The sequence below is a fragment of the Petromyzon marinus genome, chromosome 59 (genome assembly GCF_048934315.1).
Source record: "Petromyzon marinus isolate PM22_M1 ecotype Great Lakes invasive population chromosome 59, UKy_Petmar_22M1.pri1.0, whole genome shotgun sequence".
Taxonomy (NCBI): domain Eukaryota; kingdom Metazoa; phylum Chordata; class Hyperoartia; order Petromyzontiformes; family Petromyzontidae; genus Petromyzon; species Petromyzon marinus.
This window is the reverse complement of record NC_133725.1, coordinates 21,288,594-21,294,593: the sequence shown is the minus strand read 5'-3', so window position 1 is coordinate 21,294,593 and position 6,000 is coordinate 21,288,594.

Below are 6,000 nucleotides of genomic sequence, written 5' to 3'. Positions count from 1 at the left end.
GTGAGGTTGCCATGGGCGTGTGTGTTGGCCGTGTCAGGAGCGGGTGAGGAGGACGAGGCAAGGGGTGAGGAGGACGAGGTGAAGGGTAAGAAGAACGAGGTCAGGAGGTGAGGTGTGAGGAGGACGAGATGAGGTGTGAGGAGGACGAGGAGAGGGGTGAGGAGAGCGAGGAATGAAGAGAACGAGGGGTGAGGAGGACGAGGGGTGAGGAGGACGAGGGGTGCCGAAGACGAGGGGTGAGGAAGACGAGGGGTGAGGAGGACGAGGGGTGAGGAGGACGAGGGGTGAGGAGGACGAGGGGTGAGGAGGACGAGGGATGAGGAGGACGAGGGGTGAGGAGGACGAGGGGTGCCGAAGACGAGGGGTGAGGAGGACGAGGGGTGAGGAGAGCGAGGGGTGAGGAAGACGAGGGGTGAGGAAGACGAGGGGTGAGGAGGACGAGGGGTGAGGAGGACGAGGGGTGAGGAGAGTGAGGGGTGAGGAGTAAGAAGAACGAGCTGTGGGGGTGAGGACGAGGTGAGGGGTGAGAACGAGGTGAGGGTTGAGGACAAGTGAGGTGGACGAGGTGAGGGGTGAGAATGAGGTGAGGGGTCAAGAGGACGAGGTGAGGGGTCAAGCGGACGACGTGAGGGGTAAGGAGGACGAGGTGAGGGGTGAGGAGAATGAGGAGCAGGGTGCGGTGGACGAGCGAGGGGTGAGGAGGACGAGGGGCGAGGAGGACGGGGGGTGAGAAGTAAGAAGAACGAGGTGTGGGGTGAGGAGGACGAGGTGAGGGCTGAGGAGAGCGAGGCGTGAGAGCGAGGGGTGAGGAGAGCGAGGGGTGAGGACAGCGAGGGGTGAGGAGGACGAGGGGTGAGGAGGTGAGGAGCAGGGTGCGGTGGACGAGCGAGGGGTGAGGACGGGGGGTGAGAAGAAAAACGAGGTGTGGGGGTGAGGACGAGGGATGAGGAGAGCGAGGGGTGAGGAGAGCGAGGGGTGAGGAGAGCGAGGGGTGAGGAGAGCGAGGGGTGAGGAGGACGAGGGGTGAGGAGGACGAGGGGTGAGGAGGACGAGTCGAGGGGTGAGGAGGAAGAGGTAAGGGGTAAGAAGAACGCGGTGTGGGTGAGAAGGACGGGGTGAGGTGGGCGAGGCGTGAGGATGACGAGGCGCGGGGTGCGGTGGACGAGGTGAGGTGAGGGGTGAGGAAGACGAGCCGAGGGGTGAGGAGAACGAGGGGTGAGTAGAACGAGCGGTGAGGAGGACAATGGGTGAGGAGGACGAGGGGTGAGGAGGGTGAGGTGAGGGGTGAGTAGGACGAGTCGAGTGGTGAGGAGGACAAGATGAGGGGTAAGAAGAACGAGGTGTGGGGTGAGGAGGACGAGGCAAATGGTGAGGACAGCGAGGGGAGGGGAGGACGAGGAGTGAGGACGAGCTAAGGGTGAGGAGGACGAGGCGAGGGAGAGGTGAGGGGTGAGAAGGACGAGGTGAGCGGTGAGGACGACGAGCTGAGGGGTGAGGAAGACGAGCTGAGGGGTGAGGAGGACGAGGGGTGAGGAGGACGAGCTGAGGGGTAAAGCGGATGAGGTGAGGGGTGAGGAAGACGAGGTGATGGGTGAGGATGAGGTGAGGGGTGTGGACGAGGTGAAAGGTCAAGTGGACGACCTGAGGGGTGAGGACGAGGTGAGGAAGACGAGGTGAGGAGGACGAGGGGTGAAGAGGACGAGCTGAGGAGGACGAGGTGAGGGGTGAGGAGGACGAGATGAGGGTGAGGAGGATGAGCTGAGGGGTAAAGATGACGAGGCAAGGGGTGAGGAGGACGAGGCGAGGACGAGGTGAGGGGTGAGGAGGACGAAGTGAGGGGTGAGGAGGATGAAGTGAGGGGTGAGTACGAGGCGAGGGGTGAGGAGAACGAGGGGTGAGGAGGACGAGGCGAGGGGTGAGGAGAACGAGGGGTGAGGAGGACGAGGCGAGGGGTGAGGTGAAGAGGACGAGCTGAGGAGGACGAGGTGAGGGGTGAGGAGGACGAGGTGAGGGGTGAGGAGGACGAGGCAATGGGTGAGGAGGACGAGGTGATGGGTGAGGACGAGGTGAGGAGAGCGAGGGGTTAGAGAAGGACGAGGTGAGGGTGAGGAGGATGAGCTAAGGGGTAAAGATGACGAGGCGAGGACGAGGTAAGGGGTGAAGAGGACGAAGTGAGGGCGAGGTGAGGGGTGAAGAATACGAGCTGAGGGATGAGAAGGACGAGGTGAGGGGTGAGGAGGACGAGGCGACCCGAGCTCGATTCCCGCTTAAAGCCACCATCACCACTGCGTCCTGGATCTCAAGAGGTCGGTTCAGCCTTAAATTAGTATCTGGTACGATGTGTACACATCGCAACTCGGGAGAAAAAGGCAGCTGAGGGTGGTCCCGGCCACCCACACAGAACATGTGTGAAACCCAGAGATTATTGCGTGAAACAAGTGCAGATCATTAGAAAAACAGGCAAATATCTTGTGTGATATCAAAAATGGATCATGCGTAAAACACATACCGATCATACGCAAGAAACACACACTCAGGCAATGTATGAAAACACACTCATATGCTGCTGTAGGATACGTTGGTTCAGCAGATGTACAGGGTGATGGATTACAATGTTAAGTTTTTTTAAAATGGCGATGAAGAATATTGTCCATTCATTTGCAGTCCAGCCGTACACTCATTCATTCACGTGCTATCTTTTCGTCTATGCATCGGTCAATCCGCAAGTCAATTATGCAAGAGGACTCAGTCCCCCCCTGCCCCGCCCCCCTCTGCAAGTAGTAGCAGCTCCCTGCACCACCCAGCTAACCCCACACTGCATGCCGCGTTCTGCGCGATGCCTCAAGTTCAAGGTCGTGTGGGTAATACATTACCGTGGTGATTATTTGAAATGTAACTTTTTATGTTACCAGGTAAGTGAGCCATGTAGCTCTTTTTAAGAAGCGATCTGGTCACAAATGTTAGTTTTAACGGAGCGGCTCATCTTGTGGAAATTTATAGCAGTACAATACTCTAAACCAGGGGTCTCAAACTCGCGGCCCGCAGGCCAATTGTGGCCCGCGGAACGATATTTTGTGGCCCACTATTTGGCATCAATTATTTATTTTTTTATTATTATATATTTTTACCATAGCTCAGGCTCGTGACAGCTTCCGGTGTTTGTTGACAAGTTAGCCAACGCGAATTAGCAACGTTAGTCACTTGGTTGAAACGTGATTCCGGAGTGACACCAAGTGGAAGGAAAATATATCCTGTCACTCAGTGCAAGGTACAGAGGACTTAGGAAGTGGGCGGACTCAACAAGTGTAATCAGTGACCTAATAAAGACAACAGAGTGTTGCAATAGGAAAGGGAAAATAATTACATGGATAGCAAATAGCATGAGATGGGTGGCAAGAACAAAAGCCAAATGGTGGTTAGAACCTGAATATTATAAAGAAGTTATATATTATTATTACAAGAGAAACAAAGAAAAGGAAAAAGGACAGATATGTGCAATCGCAAAAGAAAATAATTTACCAAGAACAATTTAATGAAAAAGAGCAAGAAATTAAAAGATATAAAACATGAGACAATGCACTTGATGTTAAGAATTAAGACAGGTGGAGTAACATGGACACCAGAGTCAGCTCAATGGCATCCAGAGAGATTGGTTAGAGCAGAAGGATATGTAGGATGTGAACAAAAAGAAGAAAATCTAGATCACTTTATTTATGAATGTGAAAGGTATAAACACCTGAGAGAGAACACGATTGATGAATTTAATAATGATAACAAAAACGAAGTGCTCAAAAAAAGCATGAACAATGATAAAGTTTTCAAATACCTCTCAGAATATATAGAAAGGGCATACTAAATAAGATCCCAAATACTCAGGTATTGGGATAAAAACATGTAAATATATCACCCCCACCTTCCCTGAGCTTTCCAGGATGTTCAAGCGGACCATGTGCCTTTTTGGGAGCACATATCTGTGTGAAAAGCTCTTTTGCACCATGAACTTTAATAAGTCAAAGTACAGGTCCAAACTTACTGATGAGCATTTCAAGCCATACTGAGGGTCTCAATTGCTTCCTCCCTCAAGCCAAATGTGGCTCAGCTGTGTAAGAAGAGGAAGCGCTGCCAGGTCTCTGGAAGCATGGAGTAGGTAAGAGAAGCCTATGTTCTGAAGAACCGTTCATGTTCTGAACTGTTATTAATAAAGATTGAGAAGATTGGATCAGTTGCACTTTTTTTTGGAATACTTGATGCGGCCCAGCCTCACCCAGACTCTACCTCCAGCGGCCCCCAGGTAAGTTGAGTTTGAGACTCCTGCTCTGAACGCATGTTTCTAAATATGGAGGGGAAAACTGGAAGACCAGGAGAACAATCCACGCGACCACGGGAGAGAGAGAGACATGCAAACTCCAAATATACAGGCGTCAGGGTCCGGATCGACCACACGACCTCTTGCATACCAGGTGAAGGAGTTAACATCCCACCACCGCGGCACCCTTATGTACCAGGCTACACAGTCACGGACTCAAATGAAGACACAGTCCCTTCATTTAACAGTCTGTTCGATAAATACGTGCTGTTAGCGAGCACCTATTAAGGCTAGCATGCCACACGAGGGGGTGGGTGGTCAGTTTTACCCAGGATAGCCCTACTGGCTCTTTTCAGGAGGGTTCTACCACATTTCCCAGCAATGATTACTAGGCACAGTATATTCCAACTGGGTAATTTGCGGGCAATTGTATTTAATTCGGTAAATCTGGTCCATGACGCTGGGATCTTCAACGTCCACTGAAGCAGACGGCACATGGTGTCTTTGCGGTGAACACGCCTGTAGCATTAAACAGGGCGGCCGCTGGATTCAAACCGCGAACATCTACGACAAGCGGTACACGTACAACTGCTACAGACACACGCCGAGTGTGTAATCACTCAATATGTGAGTGATTACACGCAACATTGTTGCGTGATTAAACACAACGTTGTTGTGTGTGTAATCACACACAAAAATATTGATGAGACGCAACGACGTTGTGTTGAGTGTCATCACTCAAAACGACATTGTGTTGAGTGTAATCACTCACAACGACGTTGTGTTGAGTGTAATCACAACAACAACGTTGTGTTGAGTGTAATCACTCACAACAACGTTGTGTTGAGTGTAATCACAGGCAACAATGTTGATGACACAGCGTCCAACAGAGGGCGTCGTAGTCGTGCCATGGGGAGGCGGCGAGTGATGAACGCCACTGCGGCGCCGCAAAGAGATCAGAGCCGTGATATTTATTTATTTGTACACTGGAGGAGGAATCCGATGAGCTACGAAGTTCTTTATCACAAACGTCCAGCGTCTTGGCCGTCACGATAGAACGAGGCCGATAAACGTGGAGGTATAAATGAGGGTGATGCTAAGTCGGTGTGCCGTGCCCTAAGTGAGGTTGCCATGGGCGTGTGTGTTGGCCGTGTCAGGAGCGGGTGAGGAGGACGAGGCAAGGGGTGAGGAGGACGAGGTGAAGGGTAAGAAAAACGAGGTCAGGAGGTGAGGGGTGAGGAGGACGAGATGAGGTGTGAAGAGGACGAGGAGAGGGGTGAGGAGAACGAGGAGTGAAGAGAACGAGGGGTGAGGAGGACGAGGGTGAGGAGGACGAGGGTGAGGAGGACGAGGGGTGAGGAGGACGAGGGGTGAGGAGCACGAGGGGTGAGGAGGACGAGGGGTGAGGAGGACGAGGGGTGCCGAAGACGAGGGGTGAGGAGGACGAGGGATGAGGAGGACGAGGGGTGAGGAGGACGAGGGGTGAGGAGGACGAGGGGTGAGGAGGACGAGGCGAGGGGTGAGGAGGAGGCGAGGGGTGAGAACGAGGGATGAGGAGGACGAGGCGATGGATGAGGAGGACGAGGTGATGGGTGAGGACGAGGTGAGGAGAGCGAGGGGTTAGAGAAGGACGAGGTGAGGGTGAGGAGGATGAGCTAAGGGGTAAAGATGACGAGGCAAGGGGTAAAGATGAC